Here is a 24,325-nt window from a genome sequence, read left to right as displayed (position 1 = left end):
ACAGCCCTGTTACAAAAAGCAATTAGTCCCCTCCCCCAGCTCATTTCCTGCTCCCCAGAGACAACTGCTTTCAATTCTTATAATTCAGTGACTCTTGCTGGTAGTTACATCCCTTCTCTAAATGACATACTGGATATTTCTATGGTCAATTTTCAGTTTTAAACATTAGTTAAATGCCTATGCCTAGTCACTTTACCATGGAAGAAGAGAATTTTAATTTTCATTTCCCCACCCACCATACCACACGTGTATACCATTTCCATCCCTCACTCTCAAGTTTTGTCAGAGTTTTAGTTAGATCAGTACGTCCTGGGCTTGTTGTTTTCTTCTTTAGGTCTTCCCCTCCGGGGCTGGGTGGATTCTCCAGAGAACATTTGAACCACCTGCCTGTGAAGAATGCCTGAGTTCTGGAAGTTCCAGCGTGTGCGTGGGGGTGGAGGTATCTCAGTATTTAGAGGATTGAGATCGAAGCAGACTTCCACTAATTTAGCCTTGACTTTACCCTCCCCTCCCCTCCCCTCCCCTCCAAGAGTGTTTGGGGGCTCTGAATGCCTGAGCCTTTCTGCAGATGCTGTGATGAGTTGATTTTTGGCTGTCCCTAGTGGCAGGTAAAGAGTCATCTTTCCTAGGTCTGCTCATCAGTTACCTCTTGTCCATTTACTTTCTATCTTCTGCATTTCGTTACTGTTGTTTCCACTCACTTTCTCTTTGTCCTGGTGAGTTCATACCTAAAACAACAACAACAACAAAAACGTCTTTTTACTGTTACATTAGATTTGGGGAGGTAGCAGAACTAAGATGTGTGTTTGGTGTGCCATCTTTATCCTAAAGTTGGAAAGACATTTTAGAAAGCTTTCAATGTGGAGGGGTCAAAAAAAGTTTGTGTTGCTCTAATGGGAGGACCACTAGTTCTATGAAAAATGCAAGTTTTACTTCTACCTGTTACTCAAAGTGTAGTTCTAGGACTAGGACCACCTGTAGTACCTAGGCATCACGTGGGCTCCATCCAAACTTATTGAATCAGAATTAGCATTTTATCAAAATCCCTAGAAGAGTCCTAAGCATGCTGAAGATTGAGAAGTGCTAATATGAAGTACTTTCCTCAACTCCTACTGTAATTAGGATAAGCAAATTTTAATGAACTTTAATCTGGGATTTAAATATCTTGGTATATTCCCTTACTAAATTATTCTCCAAATTCTAGAGGTTGCTGTGAGATAGAGGAGTATGTAAGTTTCATGAAAATGCATCCTTTCTCCCTTTATAAACCATGTCTGTCCATTTGAGTCGACATCAGATGTGAACCCAAAATTCCATGTCATTTGCCATGAGAGATTTCAGACTGGTTATGTTCAGGCTTTTTTTTTTAGCTGCCCACGGTTCTTGAGGTTGGTGATAGGATTTTATAGATTGGGTAGGCTGACTTTTCAGTCACACATCAAGCTGCCAAAGTTAGAGGGTGGTTTCCCTGAGAGGCAAATGATAGATTAATTAAAGCCCAGCCTCTGTCCCAGTGACTGGAATATGCTCAGCAAGTGATTGTGGGATGAACGAGCCAAAGATACAATTCCTGTCTTCAAGATATTCACCAACCAACATAAATTGGATGTCACCATACAGGGTTGACCAGCTCTAGGAAAGAGTAAGCACAGAGAAGGGGCATCTAACTTAGCATTACTGGCAGAAGGAGCCAAAGGGCTACATGATTTGATGAACCTCGCTCGGTGGGTTTAGGGCAGGGGCTCTCAGTTTAGTGTGTATTAGAATCACTTGGTGGGCTTGTTAACACACAGACCCTGTGGCCATCCTGACAATTCCTGATTCAGTACACCTGGGGTGGGCCCAAGACTGTGCATTTCTAACCATGTCCCAGGTGATGCTGATGATACTGATTTCACATTTTGAAAACCACTGGTTTTAGAGAATTATAAATAGTTCTTGTGGCTGGAGTCAGCAGGCAGGGAATGGTAGGTGATACTGAAGGCAGAAGTCTAAGAAGTAGGGAGTTCATTATTGAGTTTGTGGGGAGTCAGGTTTTACAGAGGAGAGTGATGAACACCCATTTGCAGTTTGGAAAGATCATTCTGGTGTGGTGAGGAGGATGGATCAGTAGCAAGGCCAGGTTGGAGGCCAGAAAACTAAGTAAGTGGATGATCATAGCCCTCCAGATGAGAAATAAAAAAAAAAAATTGGAGGAGAAAAGATCCCTAGAACTTGGTGGCCCATTGGAAGTGGGAGGGGAAGAGGGGGAGGAGTCATAGTGGACCATCAGATTTCTGGCTGGCTGGGTGTCGGGATTGTGTTACTCAAGACATAGGAAGAGGGGGTCTGAAGCAGGGTCTGGAAAGAAGAACAAAGGAGGTAAGTCAAGGGCAGGACATGTTGAATTTGAAATGCCAGCAAGAAATCTGGGTGGACCTCCCAGTAGACAGTTTTCTTTCTGGGTCTGAAGGCCAGGAGAGACCTGGTAAGTCATCTAGCCCCAGCCCTTCTGCCACTTTAATTTGATCGCCTGTGCTGTTTGTTTGGATCAGGCATTGCATTTGTGAAGAAACACTATTGGTATAACCTTTAAGGGCCTGGAGAATGCAATACTTTTAAAGATTCTTTCTCAAGAAAACAAATATTCTATTCTTTTGATTGGGGGAAAAGAGAATACCAGTCTTCTAACACCAGAAGAGGTTAATACAGCCGCCTTCTGTCTGAGAGGCCAGGGGAATTGGGTTGTAGTAAGCTTGAAAGGAGCAAAATCACTTGACTGGTCTTCAGGCCATATGACGAACAGCTGAGACTAATTAGCGGGATTGTGGGTTTTTACAGAGATGCCTGATTTTGAAAATTGATGGAGTGGACTGCTCTTCAAAAGATTCTTTTGAAAAACGTTTATAAGCAGGCGATTCTGACTTTAACATTTCTTTTTGTATTATATAGGCAAAAAGTAACCTTTTTGAAGAGGACATGTGATTGGACGTTGTCTAATTGTTGAAGTGTTGGGAGCAACGTTTCCAAAGTTTTAGAAAAACAACCAACGACTTATACTCTCTCCCTCAAGGTATGGTTTTGTGTTAATATATATGTATTTTTTTTGTAGAGGTTTCAAATTCTGCCGTGCCAATTTTCATGAACTTAGAATATATGCAATTTAACATAAAATACCACTGCACATGTTAACTTTGTTTTTGCTTTTGTTTTTTTAAACCAAAGACTCTAAGACACCTGCTAAATTTCTGGGGTGTAGTTTGAAAATTGCTTTTTCAGTTACCGTGGGTATGAATGCTGACTGCATTTTTCCTTTCTTAACTTTAACAAAGTAACGTAAGATTTTTTTAATTTAAATTCAATTAGCCAACTTATAGTACATCATTAGTTTCAGATATGTTGAATAAGAGAGCTGATTAAGGAATTAAATTGCTCTAAGAGTTTTGCTTATCCTCTGAGGATTTCACAAAAATTCAAGCTTATTGGGATTTTGTTTTTAATATTAATAGCTTTAATGGAGAAAAGCTGTATCTAAGTATGTGTTTTACTATAAGGTGTATTTCTTCTATGAATTAAATCTGCCCCCAGAGAATTGTTAATTTTGTTAGGTTTGGCTGTAGTATTGTGATTATGTAAGGAAAGGTCCCTATATTTTATAGATGCTTAGTGATAGCACACAGGAGTGGAAGATCTGGGGGTTGGGTGTCCTGGGGTCTGATGTTCTTTATACACTTCTCTCTCCGTCCGGATCTGTGCTGGTTTGCCAGGACTGCTGTGATAAAGCGTTACTAACTGGGTGAGCTCAACAGCCGACAGGTGTTGCAGGGTCTGTTCCTTCTGAAGACTGTGAGGAAGAATCGGTTCCAAGCCCCGATCCTTGGCTTGCAGACAGCCGAGTCTTCTGGTGTCTCATCTTCTAGTGTTCCCTCTATGCGTGTCCTTAGATGAAGAAGGAGTTTGGATGCAGACACGCAGGTCATGCAGCGGATTAGTGTCAGAGTCGAGGCAGTGTCCTGATTTCCACTCCGGGGTGCTGACCAATTCCTCGTTTTGTTTTCTTTGCTGCGAGTTCAGGTTTTTCTCCTAGGAGTGAATCCAGAGCCCTGATGATCAGAAATCACAATGGAAGAAAGCCTTAATTAAAAGTTGACTTTCTCTGTCTAGATTCTTGGATTATAAAAAAAAAAAGTTTTGAAAAAAAAAAAAAGGTGTGGGGAGGAATGTTTATTCATGAGGGTATCGTATCCGTAGAATGTCCAGGTTGGATTTAATACATTCCAAGGGAGTTTATCCCCGTCTTGGTTGCCGTCTCTGTCTCTTACGACTGTCTCCTTGTCCTTTGCAGACAGTGTTCAGTGACCCAGCAGCCATTAGAATACAAAAACATGATTTTTTCTTTTTACTTGCCACTGCTGCCCACAAGACAGGAACTGTGGCAGCCAATGCTGAGGAAGCCTTGCGGCCAGCAGGATGGCACCATAGCAACCCAGACCTGCGCCTGTGAGCAGGTCCCGGAACCCAGGCTGCCTCCGCCCGCTCTTCCAGTTTCCGCCCTCCCGAGACCCTCAGCACCCAAGTGCTCAAAGAGGAAATGCTCACCACTTCCCTCTGCTTCTGTTATCTCCTTTTAGGATTAAAGCTTCCTGACATCCCTGTTCATCTTTTGCCATCCTTCCTTTCTTCTGCCCTCTGCACTTGGTCGATTTATAGCTAGAGCTCAAGGCAGAGCATACCTCATAGCGGATGAGTCACGTAAAGCCCATTAAAAACAAAAGCTGATTTTCGCAGAAGCCATAATTCATTTGTACCGTCTTTGCAAGAGGACGTCTTCCTGCTTGCTTCTGTGCTCCTGGTGTTGCTGCAGTATGGCTGGGCGCCTGCCCTCTGGGCAGTGGCGCGTTCTGTGGGGGTTGGAGGGTCGGGAGGTGAAGAGTGATATCAGAGTACTGCTCAAGAGAGAAGTTTGCATCACTGATGATTCTCTGGAGGCTGGAGCCACTCTGCTCAAACACAAATACAGATCATGCTTCCAAGAACTGAGAGCATCAGTTTGTTTTCTCCATTTCATACTCTGTTGGGTTTCTCTTCTCCTTGCTGTTGTCTGAGCAGGAAACCTTTAGCTAGGAATGCTAGATTCATCACTCGGCAAATATTGAATGGATCCCCTGTTTTCACAAGAAGGAGAAAGTCCAGATGGCTTTACCCTGGCACCTCTGTGCTTTGGTGACTGTGGATTATTGTTTAAAAAATCTCCTCCCAGTGTCCTTGGGTCTCTCTTCATTCTCAGTGGTCATCCTATCTCTCCCATGACCTCAGGAAATCAATTATGTTCATAATTCTAAAATCCATATTGTTAACACTGATTTTTCTTTTGAACCTTAGCTCTGTTTTCCAAGTGCCAGTTAAACATAACTCCCTGGATGTCCAACATGTCTAAGGGACATTTAATTGATCGTGTCTAGTACACTGTAACATTGTAGTAGTGTGGGTTCAAATGTTGGCTCTACAGTTGACTGGTTGAGTGACCTTGGAAAAGTTATTTAGCCTTTCTGTGTATCAATCTTCTCATCTGAAAATTAGAGCCCTTATAGGATTGTTATGAGGATTAAATGAGTTGTTACTTTATTTATTTTTAAAGATTTATTTATTTATTTTAGAGAGAGACACACACACACACATACATGCAGGAGGGAGGGAGAGGGAGAGAGAATCCCAGGCAGACTCCATTGCTGAGCATGGAGCCTGATGTGGGTCTCCATCTCACGACCCTGAGTTCATGACCTGAGTCTTTTAACCGGCTGTGCCACCCAGGTGCCTCTAAATGAGTTGGTATTTTAAAGGACTTAGAGAAGCACTCAGTAAGTGTTGGTTATAATAATCGTCATCTCAAGTCACCTTCTCCTGTCTTCATTAATGATAATAGCATTCATTCCTTTACCAAACCAAAGGTTTTGGTTATCTTCAACTTCTATACCAGTCAATTAAGTTAAACTGATTTTTCTACTTCCTAAATATAACTGGAATTATTTCTTTCCTCTTCTTTCCCACTGTCACTGACCCAAGTCAAATCACCACCTCTTCCATCCCCTTCTGACCCTCTGTTGTGTATTCCCAGTCTCCACGGACCTGCCAGAAAGATTTAAGGCACACACCTTGTGTTCCCCTCTTTCATAAAAGTCTGCAGTGGCTTTCCATTGCCCAGAGGATAACACGGACTATTTTTTTTTTTTTGAAGATTTTATTTATTTATTTGACAGAGAAAGACACAGCAAGAGAGAGACAGTGAGAGAGGGAACACAAGCAGGGGGAGTGGGAGAGGGAGAAGCAGGCTTCCCGCCGAGCAGGGAGCCCGATGTGGGGCTCGATCCCCGGACCCTGGGATCATGACCTGAGCCGAAGGCAGATGCTTAACAACTGAGCCACCCCGGCGCCCCCATGGACTTTTTATTTATGTTACAGAGGAGTCCTTTCAGGCCTCGGTTGCAGAGTCTCTCCCACCTTTATAGCCTCTGCCTGGACACATCCTCACCTATGCCCATGCACTGTTTTAGCCATCCATCTGCTAAGGCCCCCTAAGTTCACCATACCCTTCTCCCTCCTATACCTCTCCACTCCACTGCCACCCTCCCAGACTGTCACCCAACACGTGGTCCCTTCTCACGGCTGGAAGCTTTGTCTGGGTTTTGTACTTTGAATGCCAGGCAGCCTTTACCTAATTCCATCAACAGTTATTTATACCTTTCAGGTTAGCATCAAAGGTCATTTTGTTGATAGTTTGTTATCTTTAAAGGATGATGCTCGTTTGACCTGTGAAACCATTTGTCACATCACTTTGTGAGCTGGGTGATTTTTTTTTTTTGAAGATTTTATTTATTTGAGAGAGAGAGAATGAAAGAGAGAGCACACGATAGGGGGGAGGGTCAGAGGAAGAAGCAGACTCCCCGCCAAGCAGGGATCCCGATGCGGGACTTGATCTAGGGACTCCAGGATCATGAACTGAGCCGAAGGCAGTCGCTTAACCAACTGAGCCACCCAGGCACCCTAGCCTGGTGATTTTAGTCCATTCCCATGTATCACTTTTCCCTTGATATGCCAGTTTTAGTCCTTGACTCAGATGCTCTTCTGTGAAGTTTTCCTGATTCCCCTGCCAGGCATATTGGGTGCTGCCTCTTCCTTCTAACCCTCTCTGCCCCAGCCCTCCCACCTGCCCAGCATTGTGTGCATATTTGTTGCAGCTCTTGTTTTACTGTTAATTTCCACAGAGAGTGCTTCTATTAGACTGTTGCTCTTCCAGAGCTATGTTCTCAGTGTTTCACATAGTAATGAGTGCAAGGCATGTTCTCGATGCTGCTTTGTTAAATGCATGGTGTTTTAACTGATGTGCTTCTAGGCTGGTGCCTGAATTTGATCATCAGAACCACGCTGTCCCTCCTCAGTGACTTCGAGCTTTGCTGGTGTGTCTTTTGATTGTTGGCATAGGCCAGTCTACTTATCAAACTTTATTTGAGATTATTAACACCTTTGGGGTTGGTATTTGTATGTCATTTTGCATTTAATTTCAGTTAGGGACATTTGGTGTAGGTTTCTTGAGAAGTACTTCCATATCCCTCCCAGGTGATACTACCCTTCCCGACATCCCCCTAGGCTGTAGAATTTTTGTCACTTCGCATTTGTCAGTCAATCCAAGTTTATTTTCCTCTAAAACAACTTAAATGCTCTGTTTAGACTAGCTCAAAAATCTATTTTTTAAGTCTTCAATAGTTATTAAGTGTTTAAAAACTAAAAGTGATTAAAGGTTTTTAGAAATCACAAAATGTGCTTTTTTTTTTTTTAAGCTGTTATAAAACTTACAGCCACTGCTTGATGGAGGTGTGAAAGCAATATGCATCCAGTTGAAACTGCACTTTGAAAATTGAATTTTGATCTTTTTCCATTCTAGCAATATGGTAGGATACTCTCTTGTGATGCTGGGTAGCCAGAGTGAGCCTCAGCTCCCTGTCGGCCCCATGATCACGAGGGTAAACAACCCGTAAACTTAAAACCCTTCTGTTACCCAGACAATCACTCTTTTTCACTTTCAGAACAGTATTCAATCAATTACCTGAGAAAGTCAATACTTTATTATAAAATAGACTTTGTGTTAGATGATTTTGTCCAACTCTAGGTTAATGTAAGTATCCTGAACACTTTTAAGATGACCTAGGCTAAGCTTTGAGGTTCAGTAGATTAGGTGTTTCAAGTGCATTTTTGACCTAAGATATTTTAATTTATGATGCGTTTATCAGGATATAACCCCATTGTAAGTTGAGCAAGACCTGTAGAGTGAAGTCATAGTAATTAAAGCCTTGTGACATTGGCCCAGGGATAGTAAAAATGACCAGGAACAAAAGAGAAAGCCCTGAAACAGATTTGCCCGTATGTAGTGAATCACTAGGGGAAAGGATAATTTTTTTCAATGAATGGTACTAGGACAGTTAGATATCCTTCAGGGAAAACTAATGAAATTGGATCCTTACATACACCTTAAAAAATTTCCAATGGATTAAAGACTTAAATGTGAAAGGCAACACGTTTAGGAAAATAATATAGAAGAGTATCTTTATTGCTTTAGGTAAAGAAGGATTTCTTTTGCTACTTGAAGATTAAGAGCCATTAAAAAAGTGAAAAGATGCAAATACCTGCTTCCTGTTTGTAGTTCAACATCTGTAACTGACAAAGGCCTACTATCTGGAATTTATGAAGAACTGCTCCATGTCCATAAGGAAAAGATAACACAATAGAAAAATAGGGAAAGGGCATGAATGTGTTTCCGTAAGAAGAAATTGAATGGCCAACGAATTAAATATGCTCAACTACATTAGCAATCAGAGAAATGCTAATTTAGATCACAGTGTGTTACCATTTTGAGAAGTCTGACAACAAACACCAGATCTTGGTAAAAGTGTGAAGCTGGGGGTGTAAAACAACTATATTGGTCAACTATTTGGTATTATCTTGTATTATTGAGCAGGTACATACATACCTATGCTCCAGGAATTTCACTCTTTGTTACTTATCCTAGCGCAGAGCTTCCTCTTTCGTATGCCCTGAATTGGTTTAGATGGGCTGAGATACTGAACCCCTCTTCCCCCAGGGTGGGTGGGTAGGGTCCGGCATTGTGGGAGCCTCCAAATCTGTTGCCTTTGATTGTGAGCATTTGCTCCAGCTTGTCATACAAATAGCAGGAAAAAGGTTAGGAAGCAATTTTCTAGAGAAACTCTTGCTAGCATACATCAGGAGACATGCACATGCATATTTATAGCAGTTTTGTTTTAAATGAGAATAAAAACATGGGGGCACCTGCTTTAGTTCTGCTAATTCTCCTCTGAAAACCCACAGGCATTAAGTAATTAGAGAAGGGTTTTGGCAAGTCATTCCTTATTATCAGTGCTAAAAGTGGTAATTCTTTCAAGCCATGAAAGAGACGCAGAGAAAGAGGCTGAATGAAAATGATATTTCTCCTGGTCATTATGTGTTTCCATCAACAACCCGCTTAGATGCGCGGCGTATGATGGTGGGCAAGGGTCTGAGTTTTGAAGCTGAGTGGATGCCTTAATGTCAGCTCCCCAAAGGAGAGAATGCTGTGGAGGCAAAGTGACATCCAGCTGTCTTCCTGACATTTCCCTTTTACTCATTGCCAGATAAAGTACCTTACAAAAGGGGAATGCCAACAAAATTTTGTCAGAACAGCCGGGACTGCCCACTATGTCTCACGTAATTTAGAGTTTGGCTGAGAATCCCTGCTGTGGTCCTCAGCCTTGTGTCTTTCCTCTTCTGTGGTGGATACAGTCATGGCCTTCTTTTTTTGACATTTCACCATTGGCCCCCCTGCCTCTATCCCAAGGACAGAGATAAATATGAGGCCGTAGGGAATGGAGGCGGTTTTCAGGCATTTCTCTGTGTTGTGTCTTTGCTGACTCCTTAACTCTCCACCTGTTCTAATCCAATCTCATCATCTTTCCCCTCCAAAACCCTGATACCCACCATGAAAACCTTATGTCCACTCCGACTTTTTCCCTTCCCCCACTTCAATGGCCTGTTTCTGTCTGCAACACCACTTTGCTGTCTGGTCACTCAGTTTCATTTTTTTAGATTTTATTTATTTATGAGAGAGTGAGTGAGTGAATGAGCGAGCGTGGGGAGAAGCAGAAGGAAAGGGAAAGCAGACTCTGAGCTGATGCAGAGCCCAATGTGGGGCCGGATCTCAGAACCCTGAGATCATGACCTGAGCTGAAACCAAAAGTTCGATGCTTAACCAACTGAGCCACCCAGGTGCCCCACCCAGTTCCATTTTTTTTGGAGTTCTTTGTCTTTGCTGCTTTCTCTTCCACCCACTGTGGCACTGTATTCTATTATTTTTAAAATTAACATCTATTGGATTCCTTTCACATCGTTCCCACTGCTGGTGCCCTTGTCTAGGCTCTCATCTTTAAGATGTGAGAGGTGATACAAGAGATAACTGCCCCCATGACCCCATTTAATTTCTCATGATTAAACCCTGGACTCTGAACCTAGAATCAGAAAATAGAATGTTTTCTAGGAAAGAGACAGTGGAGTTGAAACCCCCTATTTCATATTTGAGGAAACAAGGCCTGGAGAGGGATAGTGACCCATGGAGGGTTGCACACAGATAGTAGAGCTGGAACTAGAAACCCACACAACTGATGGCTTAGTCATCCAGCTTTCTTCAGCTTGCCATGTTACCTTATGAGCATTCCTTTGAATTTATAGTTACTTGTCTTATGTCTCTCTGACTAAATTTTTAGGCGAAGAATTATTTCTTAGTCATATTTGTAGCCTTTGAAGTAGTTGACAGGTCTTCTCAATATTTGTTAAATTGATGTCAAAACATGCCCATGCACCAAACGTGCTTTTTTTCTTTCTTTCTTTCCAATTCCTGACCACCTTGCTAAATCCTTCTTGGGTTGGAAGGTATTCAGCTCAGGCTCTGGCTCCTTCTTGAAGGCTTGGTCAGATAGTTCCTTCTTTCTGACCTCCCAGAGTCTATTTGTCTTATAAAACCACCATCTTACAGGTACCCGGCAGATTATAGTTTATAAAATGCATTCACATAATGTATTCCTTAGTCCCTCCGATAGCCTTGCTAGATAAATACTCCCCCATTGAGGAGACAGACTGGGAGAGGTTATGTGACTTGCCATAGGCCACACAGCTAGGAAGTAAGTAACAGAGTGCAGGTCTTCTGCCTTCAAGCCCTTGCACTTTTGATGTCCTATGCTGGGTGGTCTATATGGCATACTAGGCATTTTTGTTTCCTGATTATCTTATTTGTCCTTTTTGAAAATTAGTTCATTTTGTTTTATCATCCCAGTTACCAGGTTATCAAGGGGAGCAGCTGGGTCACATATTTCTTTCATGCCATTCATAGTTGCTAGCACAGCACTGGGCAACTTATAAATTGCTTATCAAATACTGTCGAGTTGAACACAAATTTAATTTACCAAAAAAGAGCAGCTATCAGTGGAGCCCCAAGAGACTTTTTTTGGGTCACTCCTCAATGAAATCAGCAATGAACAGAGGGAACCAGAGGAAGGAAGAGGCTGTTAGAGAAAGCCAGATGGTAAACACAACTGGCAGTTGAGTGACAGTCTGGTGATGAGGGGTGGAGGACAAGCAATGCACAAGAAGACAGTCTTCAGGAAATGTGCAAGTTTACTGGAGAGTTGAGACACGATCGTGGGAACAGAGAGGAGTACTTAGAAGCAGCATAATACTCCTACAAGTTAAGCAAGATAAAGCACTCATACCTAGTGAGAAAAGGCTGGTTAAAGGAATATCCAGCGGAGGATATGGCTTATGAAGACAGGTTTCCAGGGTGGGAGTGGAGTAGGTAGAGGGTCATTTGGCTTAGTTTGTGGTTATTCTATTAATTAGGCTGTGAGAAAAGGAACATAAATAGGTAAGGATGTTTCCTTTGAAACAACTTCCCTTCCTTTTTCCCTACTGTGGCAATCAATAGGGCCTCACCCCTGAGTCCTGGTGTCAGAAGTGCAGGGAACCCAAATAATTACGCATGTTATCTGTGCATGGAGATGTGTTGTGGTGATCAAATCCGTGGATGTTTCTGGGACTGCCTCATTACACGTATTCTTATGGATTTACCCCATAAATTAGTGAGATGCTTTAGAAATTTCAGTACTCCGACAACTAAACTATATTTCCGAACTATATTTCCTTTTCCTGAAAGGATCACAAAAATCCCCTGACCACGTGCCCCAGATTTTGGTCAGAAAATCACACTGCATCTCCTGAGTTCTTAAACCTTTTGTATCCGGACAAAATGAAAAACTCTTCTGCTAGAATGGATATGAAAAACGTCCAGTTTTCTAATAGTAGAAGCCTACACATGTTATTTTATGAGCTTCTGTCTCCTGCAGAGAACATAAGATTAAGTTCTTTTAGATTAGTAGTAATAGAACTTTAATATCTGTTCCTTCCTGTGTCAGAGGTTCACCATTTAGAATTATTTTGCAGGAGCTGAAGGAATGTGTATCTCCACTACTTAGAAGCACCAGCAATTAAGGGAAATTATTTCAAATTAAAAATTGTAATTTCTATGCAGTGGAATCTGAAGTGTGAATATGTAAAACCTTTTCTGGGACATTCATATATGAATTTTTAAGGTGATTTCTCCTTAAAAATTAATATCATTGGGGTCTCTTGTTAGAAGATTTAATTTATTTTTAATGCTTGATAGCTATATGGCAATTGTATTTTTATGTGATATGCAAATATATGGGAAAGTTCTAATTTAAAAAGGATACCGTTGACAACATTGTTTTTTGTCCATTTTGTTTTGTTTTATGGAAAAACAATTCCCAAGGTCAAAACACTCAACTTACAAACTTCTACAGTCAGACTTGTTGGTATGTGGAAGTTAACTTTATATTTTATTTATTTTTTTAAAACGATTTTTATTTGTTTATTTGAGAGAGAGAATTAGCACAAGACGGGGGAGGATCAGAGGGAGAAGCAGACTCCCCGAGGAGCAGGGAGCCCCACGTGGAACTCGATCCCGGGGCTCCAGGATCATGACCTGAGCTGAAGGTAGTCGCTTAACCAACTGAGCCACCCAGGCGCCCCAGTTAACTTTATATTTTAAAAAGTGGACTTATTAAAACATGTTTATAGAATTGTGAGATTGATTTTTCATGTGTGATTTATAAAACCTTTTCTGACTACTTTACAGTCACCTCTCATATATAGAGTCTCATCCTCAACAAAAAATTTAATATCACTTGTTTCTTTAATGTCCTCCAACCACTCAAACAAAATGTCTGAAGTCATTGCTTATTAATTTCTTATAAATTCATGGATTCTTACATCCTCACAGTGTTCTGTCATGTGCTTCATGCTCCTCTTGTCTATAATTTTCTTTACCCTTTTAGCTTGTTCTCTTGCTGTCAAAATTTTTATTTTGTGTTAGTAAATCTATATTGAGGTTTCTTTATCCACTTCTTTTAAAACAAGGCTTTCTTGATTCTTTCTGAGTGACTGTTGTGCCCACTCACTTTAGACCCTAGATACTTAGACTCTTGCTTTTAAATATCATTCAGGTAACAGGAGCTTGGTTCTCATAGGTGCCCTCCTCTCAGGCTTGGCTAATGACAAAGATAGGTATGGCTTTGGGGAATCAAATGCTAATCTGAACGCTTGGCTTTCCATCTGCCCAGGGTAGGAGGAGGAAACTTAGTGAAGGAACCTGGCTGGAACAATTAGGGAGCTTCTGAATTTCAGGGGAGAGCAAGTGGATGAAAAAAGTTACCCTGACTTAGAAGGTAAGAGAATCTCTTCAGATTCTTCAGAGAGATTCTCTTCTCTGGTTTTTGATAAAGCAACAACTACTACGGGCCTTTTCTAGGTATTGTTGCTCCATGCTGGCTGTAGCGAGCTAAAAGGTTTCTCCAGTCTTTATGACTAGGTGTTCTCCTGAGTTTCTGGAACACTCTCCCATAACCCATAAGCCACTTCTCCCCTTTTTTATCTATTCCTTAACTTGTTGGTGTTTGACTTTGATGTGACTTTGACCAACTGTCTGGGAACCTCCATTTGTTTTTAACCCCCTGTGTCTGGAATCGGTTCTGTGTCACCGTCACACAAGGCTGCCTGCTCTGGTAGGGAACACCGGAGGCTGCTCTTTTCCTATTTTCTCCATGCCCCTTCCTGCTTTCTTGGAACTCCCTAATAGTTTTAAGTAGCAGTGATTTCATATAAAAGCATTCCTCATGACATAGCCATTAGCTGGAACAAGGGGTCGTGTGGATAAAACATAATACTAGCAATTTCTCCTGAATTCATAGGGAAAAAAAAATCAGGTTAGTGGAGAGAATTTTCAGTTTTTCTCCTGTCAGTATTAAAAAAAAAATCTTTGTACCTCTTTATGCTATTCTGGTTATAATTTAGTATAAAGTGGCTTTGGACATAGTACAAAATAATATATCCTCAGTTATTTTAAGTTTGCTATATCAGTTCATTCTGTTCTTCAAAACATATCTTGACTTTTGAGGGTTCCACCCCGAGCATAGCTTCTTGAGTCTATTGAGACTAATCTGGATATGTTTTCTGATGGCCTCAATGTGTCTGTTTAGACCCTTTAGGGTAGGATCACCAATGTAGCTGGTTATAAACATCCTTCCGCCAGTTTCCATTTTCAAGGACACTGGTTCCTGTCCCAAGGGTGTATGTGTGTTTTTTGGGGTGGGGGGCGGGTGCTGCCTCTTGATTCACTTCTGGCCAGTTTGGTCTGGATTTTTCCAGGACTATTGAGACTTAGGCCCAGAGCTCTTCCTTTACTGTGAGTGACCCAATGAGCATTGTCTCCAAGACTCTTTCCTATAGGCTTATCTTACTCTCTCAAGCTTTAAGTAGTGCTTCTTGGAGTCCTCACAAGGGATATCCAATACATTTTAGGTTTTCCATCCCAGGTGAAGAGGACTCCTGAGATTGTGGTAAGTGGGGGAGATCTGAGAGATGGCATCTTTAGGAGATGTTCAATAGAAAAGCGTGGCAGGCCTTCCAAATGAGTTGTCAGTCTAAGGTGTTTAGGCAGACAGGAAGTGTTTGGGTACAAAGGCAAATGAGATGATTCAGAGTTGGGCTGAAGGTAAACTTTCCTCATTGGTTTCCAGATGTGTACAAAGGAGCTCCTGTCAGTCCTTACTGGGCCACAGGCCTTGGAGGTCAGGTCTCATCTTCATCTTTTCATCAGAATGATTCCACTCTCATTGCTTTTAATTGTTGGAGTGCCATGTAAGAGATCATTTGAAGAAACATGCTAAAGAGAGTTTGTTATTAGCTGGACCAAAGCAGTTTTATGATGCAGTGAAAGGTTTGCTATAATGACATTATGTAGGTTTTCTGAGACCCTGTGCAGGAATATCCAGCTGGCTGTGAAGATACTGATTTGCTATAGACAAGAAGTAATCCAAACTTAGAATAGCTCTATCGTATTTATAGAAGTCAAACAAGAAACTCCCAAACATAAAATCATCTCTACAGTGGTCTATAATCGAATGTTTATGTAATTATATAGAACTGAATCTTATTGCACTTACATTCTGCTTTTTATTTTTATATTTGAATATTTTGATGCAACATATTGTGTTCATTTCTTATTGCTCAACTGGTTGTCCTAACAGAATGAAAGCAAACTTGCTGAACAGATGTGCCTGAGCCTTGGTGCCATGTTTTGAGTGTGGCTTGCATATGCTTCTTTAAATAATTTCACAAGAATGGACACATGAATCCACTCTGAATTTAAAAAAAAAAGAGAAGGAAAAAGTAAAAAGCCTAGTGCAAAGTAATGCCTTCTAAATTAATGACACATTTATAGAAATTTCAAATCACATATATGCTATAAAGGCAGAAGCAAATAATAGCCAAGCAGCATAAGTGAACAATTTGGAGGTCTCTAAATCTGGTATATAAATCATTTGACTGTAAGAGTTTTTATTCCATTAAAAAAAATAACAAAGGGAAAACGGACATTTGATTAAAAGTTTACAGAACTCTTAAACTGCCTCCATGGATCTCAGAGTTCTACAGAACACAAATTGAAGACCACAGATTTAATACCTCTCTGAATAGGGACTGCAATGCCTTGTTCTTTTATGATGCTTTACATTCCTCTCCTTTAGGACATTACCTTGTACTTATTTTATAAAAGTAAATATGATCCAGTTTCTTAACATACCTTTCTCAGAAACAAACAGATAAAAGAGCAAAACAGCTCTATAAAAACAAAAACAAAAACAAAAACATAAAGCTCTATCAGATTGGAAACACAATTAGCTAGAACTAGTATGTATAAAATTCTGCATATAACAGGGTATACAAATCTTTTTAAAACATCATGGATCATTCATAAAACTTAACAAATCTGATATTTGTTATTATGCAGATCACATTTCCTGACCAAAATGCAATAAAATTAGAAATCAACAGCAATAGCTAAACAGCCAACTGTGATCAGACAGGTTGATTTAAGAAATTGACTGGATGGTTGCAAGTATGTTGTAGTTCCTCAGTCCTTTTGCATAAGTAAATCCGAGGCACACCCCATTCTATAAACAGCTGCTGACAGAAATGCAAACAGTCCATTTCAAGTTGCATACTGAATAAGTGAAATAAGGAAAGACTTCCTGAGAATCAATAAGAAGTACATCTGATTAGACCTTGTCCATTAGGTGAGTTTCTTTTCTTTCCTTTTGATTCAGCTAGTAAAGAACACGATACTATTTAGGGAGCAGTTCAACGCCTGTTATAAATACATTGCTGAGAGAGTAGACCCAAGGGGGACCAAAAAGACCTATACCAGCTGTTTGTACCTTATTGACACCTAATGGGCAGGGCTAAGATTCCTAGTGTCATTGTTTTAGTGGTGCTAAAGCAATCAGGAAATAGTTTGCTATTCTGAGCCTATTTCAACGTGGTTTTTTTGTTTTGTTTTGTTTTTAGTTCTTCTATTTCTGGGATGCCAGGGTGGCTCAGTCAGTTAAGTATCTGCTGTAGGCTCGGGTCATGATCCCAGGGTCCTGGGTTCGAGTCCCGCATCGGGCTCCCTGCTCAGCGGGAGCCTGCTTCTCTGCCTGCTGCTTCCCCTGCTTGTGTGTGTGCTCTCTGACAAATAAATAAAATCTCTTTAAAATTCTTATATTTTAAAAGTTTCTTTAAAAATTGCGGCATAATACAATGTAATACTAATACAGTATATCAGTTTCAGGTATACAACATGGATTCAGTATTTGCATATATTGCAAAACGATCACCACAATAAGTCATGTTAACGTCTATCACCATACATACAGAATTTTTTGTGTGATGAGGACTTTTAAGACTTACTCTCTTAGCAAGTTTGAAATATGTGGTACAGTGTTATAAGCTGTAGTCATCATGCTGTATATTACATTCCTGTAATTATTTATTTCGTAACTAGAAGTTTATACCTTTTGACTCCTTTCACCCATTTTGGCCACCCCCATCCCCTGCCTCTGGCAATCACCAATCTGTATCCATGAGCTTTTTTTTTTTATTCCACATATAAGTGAGATCATACAGTATTTGTTTTTCCCTGTCTTATTTCACTTAGCATAATATCCTGAAGGTCCATTCATGCTGTCACAAATGGCAAGATTTCCTTTTTTATGGCTGAGTAGTATTCCTGTGTGTGTGTGTGTGTGTGTGTGTGTGTGTGTGTGTGTGTGTGTGTGTGTGTCTCCATCCCATTTTCTTTATCATTCATCTGTTGGTGGATATTTAGGTTGTTTTCTTAACTGCTGTAAATAATGCTGCAATGCATATGGGGTACATATAGTTTTTTGAGTTTTTTTTCATTTTCTTTTGACAAATAACAAGTGGAATTACTGGGTTATATGGTTGTTCTATTTTTAATTTTTTGAGGAAACTGCATCCTGTTTTACACAGTGGTTGTATGAATTTACATTCCTACCACTAGTGTAGGAAGGCTTCCTTTTCTCCACATCTTCATCAGGTTATCTCTTTTCTTTTTGATAATAGCCATTCTAGAAGGTATGAGGTGATATCTCATTGTGGTTTTGATTAGCATTTCCTTGATGATAAGTGAAGTTTGGCATCTTTTCATGTGTCTGTTGGTCCTCTGTAAGTCTTCTTTGGAAAAATGTCTATTCAGGTCCCCTCCCCATTTGTAAATCAGATTATTTGTTTTTTTGTTTGTTTGTTTGTTTGTTTTTTGGTGTTGAGTTGTATGACTTCTTTATATATTTTGGATGTTAACCTCTTATCAGGTATATGATTTGCAAATATTTTCTCCCATTTGGTAGGTTGCCTTTTCATTTTGTTGATGGTCTCTTTCACTGAGCAGAAGTATTTCAGTGTTTTTAAAAGAACCAAGTTGTGGGGTGCCTGGGTGGCTCAGTTGGTTAAGCATCCCACTCTTGATTTTGCCTCAGATCATGATCTCAGGGTCCTAGGACTGAGCTCAGCAGGGAGCCTGCTTGTCCCTCTCCCTCTGCGCCTCACTCTGCTCCTGCATTCTCTCTGTCTCTCAAAGGTTGTTATGTGGTAGAAATATTTACAGATGTTTTTCTTCTTCTTCTTCTTTTTTTTTTGCTTGAACTCACGAGCTTGAGATCAAGACCTGAGCTGAGATCGAGTCAGAAATTTAACTGACTGTGGGCGCCTGGGTGGCTCATTTGGTTAAGCGACTGCGTTCGGCTCAGGTCATGATCCTGGAGCCCCGGGATTGAGTCCCATATCGGGCTCCCTGCTCAGCAGGGAGTCTGCCTCTCCCTTTGACTCTCTTCCCTCTCATGCTCTCTATCTCTCATTCTCTCTCTCAAATAAATAAATAAAATCTTTAAAAAAAAATTTAACTGACTGAGCCACCCAGGCGCCCCTACAGATGTTTTAAAGTCAGGACCAACTTGTACCAGTATGCTGCCTGTTCATTAACATTATGGGAAAACCAAAACTAGCACAGTATTGAGAAGCATTTGTGTTCCTGAAATGACTCTATTCCCAGGAATAGATGGGAGACAGCTCTTGAGCTTATTGGAAAAGTAGAAGTCCTTGAAGACACAGGAGCTCTTGAGCTTATTGAGGAGGGTCCAATACCTTGAAGTTAACATGGCAGTGCACTGTGTTACCAAAGCGTGCGTTCATTGACCGGCATTGCTAGTGTAAGGTCAGTTGCTGCACACACAAACTGGAGTTTGGGAAAAGTACCTGGAAATAAGAGACAAGAAAGCCAGAAAGGGGAAAAGGAGAGTAGAGGGGTCATGGCACAAGGGTACTTATTGGAAACAAGGCTGTTACCCAACATGGGGAGATTGTAGGGAGGACGATCTGTGGAAAAGAGAGCCCGCTGTGAGGTGATGGAATCCTGTGTGCATTAGTAAAGCCACCATGTGCCTTGGGAGCTTATTTCTGGGAGCTGAGAACAGCTGTGCTGTGATGTGGCGAACGAGGGTGAGGGTGTGGGGCAGGCAGGACAAGGGGGAAGTGGAACCGTATCTGGCACATCTTAGTAGCCATTGTAAGCATCTGCATACCAAACCAGTGGTTCAGTTTAGCCTTTGGAGTAGGGCATGTGGGATGGGAGCTCTCAACATCCACAGGTCCTGCAGGGGTGCAGGTATAGCATCTCTCATCACAGAAAAGTTGAAGTGTGGATTCTGTCCTTTGTTGAAGAAATCAGTGAACTGATTTCAGGATACTGTAAAAAAAAATCATAAAGCACAGTGAAAATAATATCCTAGTGTGCAAATCATTGGGTCTGGAAAGGCAGGGTGGTGTTTATATTCTGGACACACTTTTTCTATAGGGTGAATAAATACAGAGTGCTCACATTCTCACTTTTTAAAAAAAGGCAGTGATAAAGGAGCTCCTCTGTTCCCTAGCTATTTTCAACTCAGGGATATTTATCTAATTGTTTTTATAATTTGGACAGTGATACTCAATAGATCTTGCTTATAATTCCTAAGTTTTTTTTCTATCCTAAAATTTTTCTTGGAATAAAAGAAGCATCATCGCCACTTCACCAAGTGAAATGGTTTGCTTCTTGATTTGGTGTGTTTCTCCTGACAGATTAACACCTTTCCTGTGTGGCAGCACACACAACAAAAAAACTTGAAGCCGGTGAGATGCAAGAGAGAGCCAGGCTGTGCGGGCCAAAGGTCTTACCACACATGTGCCATGCTGTGGGAGGTTAAGGCTTGGCAGAATTCCGACTCCATTTCTAAGTGAAAAAATGGAAAGGGGGTGTATGTTTTGCAACCTTGGAAATGAACATTCCTTTTTTTTAATTTTTAATTTTTTATTATGTTAGTCACCATACAATACATCATTAGTTTTTCATGTAGTGATCCACGATCCATTGTTTTTGTATAACACCCAGTGCTCCATGCAATACGTGCCCTCCTTAATAGCCCGGTGATGGGTATTAAGGAAATGCACATTCCAATATCAAGTCCTTCGAGTGCTACTCAATTTGTCATCCTTACAGTCCTGGCTGGGGTAGCAGCCCTGTCACTTCGAGTATTTCTGCCTTTGAGTCCCAGGCCCCAGACTTCGGTGGCACTCTGACGTAGCCGAATGCTACCCTTTGGCTTGTTAAGAGCAGAATTCCCTCTGTCAACCAGTTGGACTCGCAGCTGTCCCACCTTTCATGTAGCTTAGGTCACCCCTCTGTTTCCATTTTTGGAAAGTATTTTCACTACATTCTTTGAGAGTTTTATGAAGTGTCAGTGTCATTCCTAAGGTATTGTGGAAAAGCACCAGGCTTAAAGCCATAAGATCAGTGTTCAAGCTTTAATCTGTTGTAGTCGTAAGGAGAGCTGTGACATATTGATATCCGTTAGGCATTTTGCTCCTCACTCCTCACAGGTAGGTAATGGTGTCCTGTTGTTTGAACAAAGGAGACCCTGACTCCAAGGTCTGTTAAAATCATCTTCTATTTGCTTATAAAAGGCAACCACTGTGTGGGAGTAGACTTTACAGATTTTGCACTTGTATCAAATTCTTGGAGACTTTACAGCTTCGTGGTGTCATTAAGCATATTTAGCCATGGCTTGGACATTGCAGTCACATATGGTTGTGTCCATTATGGAACTGCTTTCACGTTGTTTGAGATATTACTCAGCAAAACAAACAGCCACTCCTATTGTCACAGTATGGCCTATATTTTATAAATGACATGTTCTATAGTGTGCCCTTTCCCTGTTACCGTCTATCTATAAAACAAGAGGTACTTATCACAAACTTTAAGTAATTTAACAACCAGTGTTTACTTTCCATAATTTCCTATAAACACTCACATTCTGATCCTAAAAGAGGCTTGGGCAACAAATAACATCTTTTAAGTAAATGAATCAATTGGTGGTCTCCATAAATTAAACAACAACAACAGAACAACTAGTATATCATTTGAGTCATTCCACAATGGTCCTCGAGAAGAACGCTTTCTATTTTCAAGAATAATTCCAGTGTCCCCTTCTTCACTAGTGTGTAGTTGCTTATATTATTTGTTTACTGGGTTATGTTGCTCACCTACTGAGGTGATGGTAACATTGCAGAAACAATAGGTCAAGTCCTGGATTGAGACTGTTTATTTTTTCTTTACCCTCCTAAAGGATTTGCAAATGTCTGGAGGAAGCTTTTACAAATGAAGATATGTTTGGATGTCCTGCCAATATTTGGAAATGTATATTTAATGGTATTTGCAGGTCATTTTATTTTTTTCTCTGAATAACTTGCTATGTTGGAATATCACCATCTGCTACAAGTTAGTCTTTTTACTTTATTTAAATGCAGAGAATGAAATAATCCTGTGTAGCAGGCACATTTATAAATATTTGCAAATTTGGATCCTATCAGTTTTTAGCCAAGAATATCTCCCCTCACTGTTAAGGCTGGATCCATGATATTACTACTAAACCCTGTATTGATAGAAATACATTTATGAATCATAGGTTATAGGTGAATATCTAATGCAGTTATATAATATTCTCAATTTAGATAAAATCAAACTTATCCTTGAATAAGTAGACAAGGAAGAGCTAGATTCCAATTTCCTTCTATTTTTCAAAGCCGTTGGATTTTTACTTCTCTCTACCCAAGATCTTTGCGCAAACAAGACAAGCTCTTTTTTTTTTTTCAAGATTTTATTTATTTATTTGACAGAGAGAGATAGAATACAAGCAGGGGGAGCAGCAGAGACAGAGGGAGAAGCAGTCTCCCCACCTAGTAAGGAGCCTGATGCAGGACTCGATTCCAGGACCCTGGGATCACGATCTGAGCCCAAGGCAGACGCTTAAACGACTGAGCCACCCAGGTGTCCCGACAAGCACTTTGTTTATAATTTCACCTATTCCACTCTCAAGGAGGGCAGAAACCTATCTACTCTTACCTAGACCAGAAATTGAGAAGAAGAAGCTCACGTGCGCAGAGGGCAGAGACTGTCTCCTCTTGTGGAAATGGGGAGCCCCACTATTGGGCAGGACATATGGTGTTTTTGTAGTGAAAGTAGATGTGTCTGACTTTAGGGTATAGGAATTGCAATGGTCTGAGACAGTTGTAGCCAGGGCTTATTTGGTAAACACAAGTTGTCCCCACTCCTACCTTGGTACATGGTAAAATGCCTTTTCAATCCTGCCCCACTCTGTATGATTTCTCTTCCTGTTTCCTGCTGTCTTTATTATATGTGTCCTCCAGAATGCCAGGAATGGGTCAACAATGGTGCCATAAACTAAACAAGAAAAGCCTACTGCTTTTTAACATTAAATTTAAAAAACACCAATAGACTTTATTGTTCTACACCAGTCATTAGTATGTGGACGTTTTTCTCTAAAAGAACCCTTGAATAAGGGGATGTTAATATGTACAACAGAACATGAGGCAGTATAGTTCTCAAAAATGCTGATGTTTTGTGTTTTATCTGAAAAAAGTAATAGTTATATTCACATTCACGTTTTCCTATTTCTACATAGAAATCACTTTGGGCAAGGCAAGTCCATAAGCTCTATAGGAACACTGTAATATTTTATTAATCTCTCTAAGAAATTCAAAATGTTGTCCAGTAAAAATCATTTACAGTATAACTCATGTTTCCCTTTTAAAGGTTTTGTCTTTCTTCTCTATTGAGCTTTACATTTTTCTTCCTTTTGCATCTTTATAAGCATGCCAAACGTGACTTGTGCACATATCGGCAGGGAAAAAGCAATGTGGGGATATGAATTTTGATGTCATGTTGTGTTATGTTTACAAGGGAAGATTAAAATATTCTTGAGGATTGGCTTTTTTTGAAAACCCAAAGAAGTGGGTATACTCATTTAGGAGAACGTAGATTGGGATGTGGCTAAAAGTATAAGGTTTTCATGTTGAGTATTGGCTTCCGATTGTGCTCTGGCACCAAGCACAGAACAAGCAGTCAATATATATTTGATGAATGAAGAAGCGAGTGAATGAGCCCGAAGAAGTATCCTTACAGAGAACTTCAGGTGGCACCACAGGAAATAATCTTGATTTGAGAAGAAAGCACCAGGCTCAATATTAAACCAATCTATTGGGAAATGAAAAACTTCATGATTTTTCTGCTCTTTCCATTTTGAAGCCACATGAAAGACCTACGTAAAGAGGATTTACAGGAGATGGTACAAATATCAACATACATAATTTCTTAGATTTGCTGTGACCAAGAAGAGGCAGACATGCCCTCAGTTTATGACCTCTCTCCTTGGGGGAACCCATCAGAAGGAAGAGCTTTGTGACAGAGAGGCAGAAGTACAGACCCTTCGTCCCAACTTCTCGTCTAAGCCTTCTCCAAGTATAAAGTAATTCATCTCTGTCGCTGCTGGCACCACAGAAAACTTTTGATTCCTGAATCAAAGCAACTATAACTGAGGTTCCTGGCTTTGAAGGAAGGAATACAGAGAGAACAAAAATCATGATATGTTAGAAAGGATATAGGACTAGAATTTAGGAGACTAGGGATATAGCTCAGCTCCACATCTAGCCTGCTGACTGATTTTATTTATTTATTTTTATTTTTATTTATTTTATTTTTTAAAAGATTTTTGTTATTTGATAGAGACACAGCGAGAGAGGGAACACAAGCAGGGGGAGTGGGAGAGGGAGAAGCAGACTTCCCGCTGAGCAGGGAGCCTGATGCGGGACTCGATCCCAGGACCCTGGGACCATGACCTGAGCCGAAGGCAGAGGCTTAAGGACTGAGCCCCCGCCAGGTGCCCCTGCTGATTGATTTTATATTGTTCACTTGTCTTCTCTGGGCTTCATTCAGTTTCCTCTTCTG

At 40.6% G+C, this 24,325-nt stretch overlaps 1 protein-coding gene across 1 annotated transcript in view; it reads left to right on the top strand.

Moving 5' to 3' along the window:
- RAB27A (RAB27A, member RAS oncogene family) overlaps positions 1 to 24,325 on the top strand; it is a 78,399-nt gene that overhangs the window by 12,550 nt on the left and 41,524 nt on the right. The window contains exon 2 of the mRNA XM_028099900.2: positions 2,932 to 3,052. The gene's annotated coding sequence lies outside the window, so the exon portion shown is untranslated. The remainder of the gene's footprint in view (positions 1 to 2,931; positions 3,053 to 24,325) is intronic.

This window comes from Eumetopias jubatus, unplaced genomic scaffold, assembly GCF_037043125.1.
Source record: "Eumetopias jubatus isolate StellerSeaLion01/CBP00866 unplaced genomic scaffold, mEumJub1_p1.0 scaffold_7, whole genome shotgun sequence".
Taxonomy (NCBI): Eukaryota; Metazoa; Chordata; class Mammalia; order Carnivora; family Otariidae; genus Eumetopias; species Eumetopias jubatus.
Note: the sequence above shows the minus strand (reverse complement) of the source record. Positions and strands in the feature narration are given on the sequence as shown.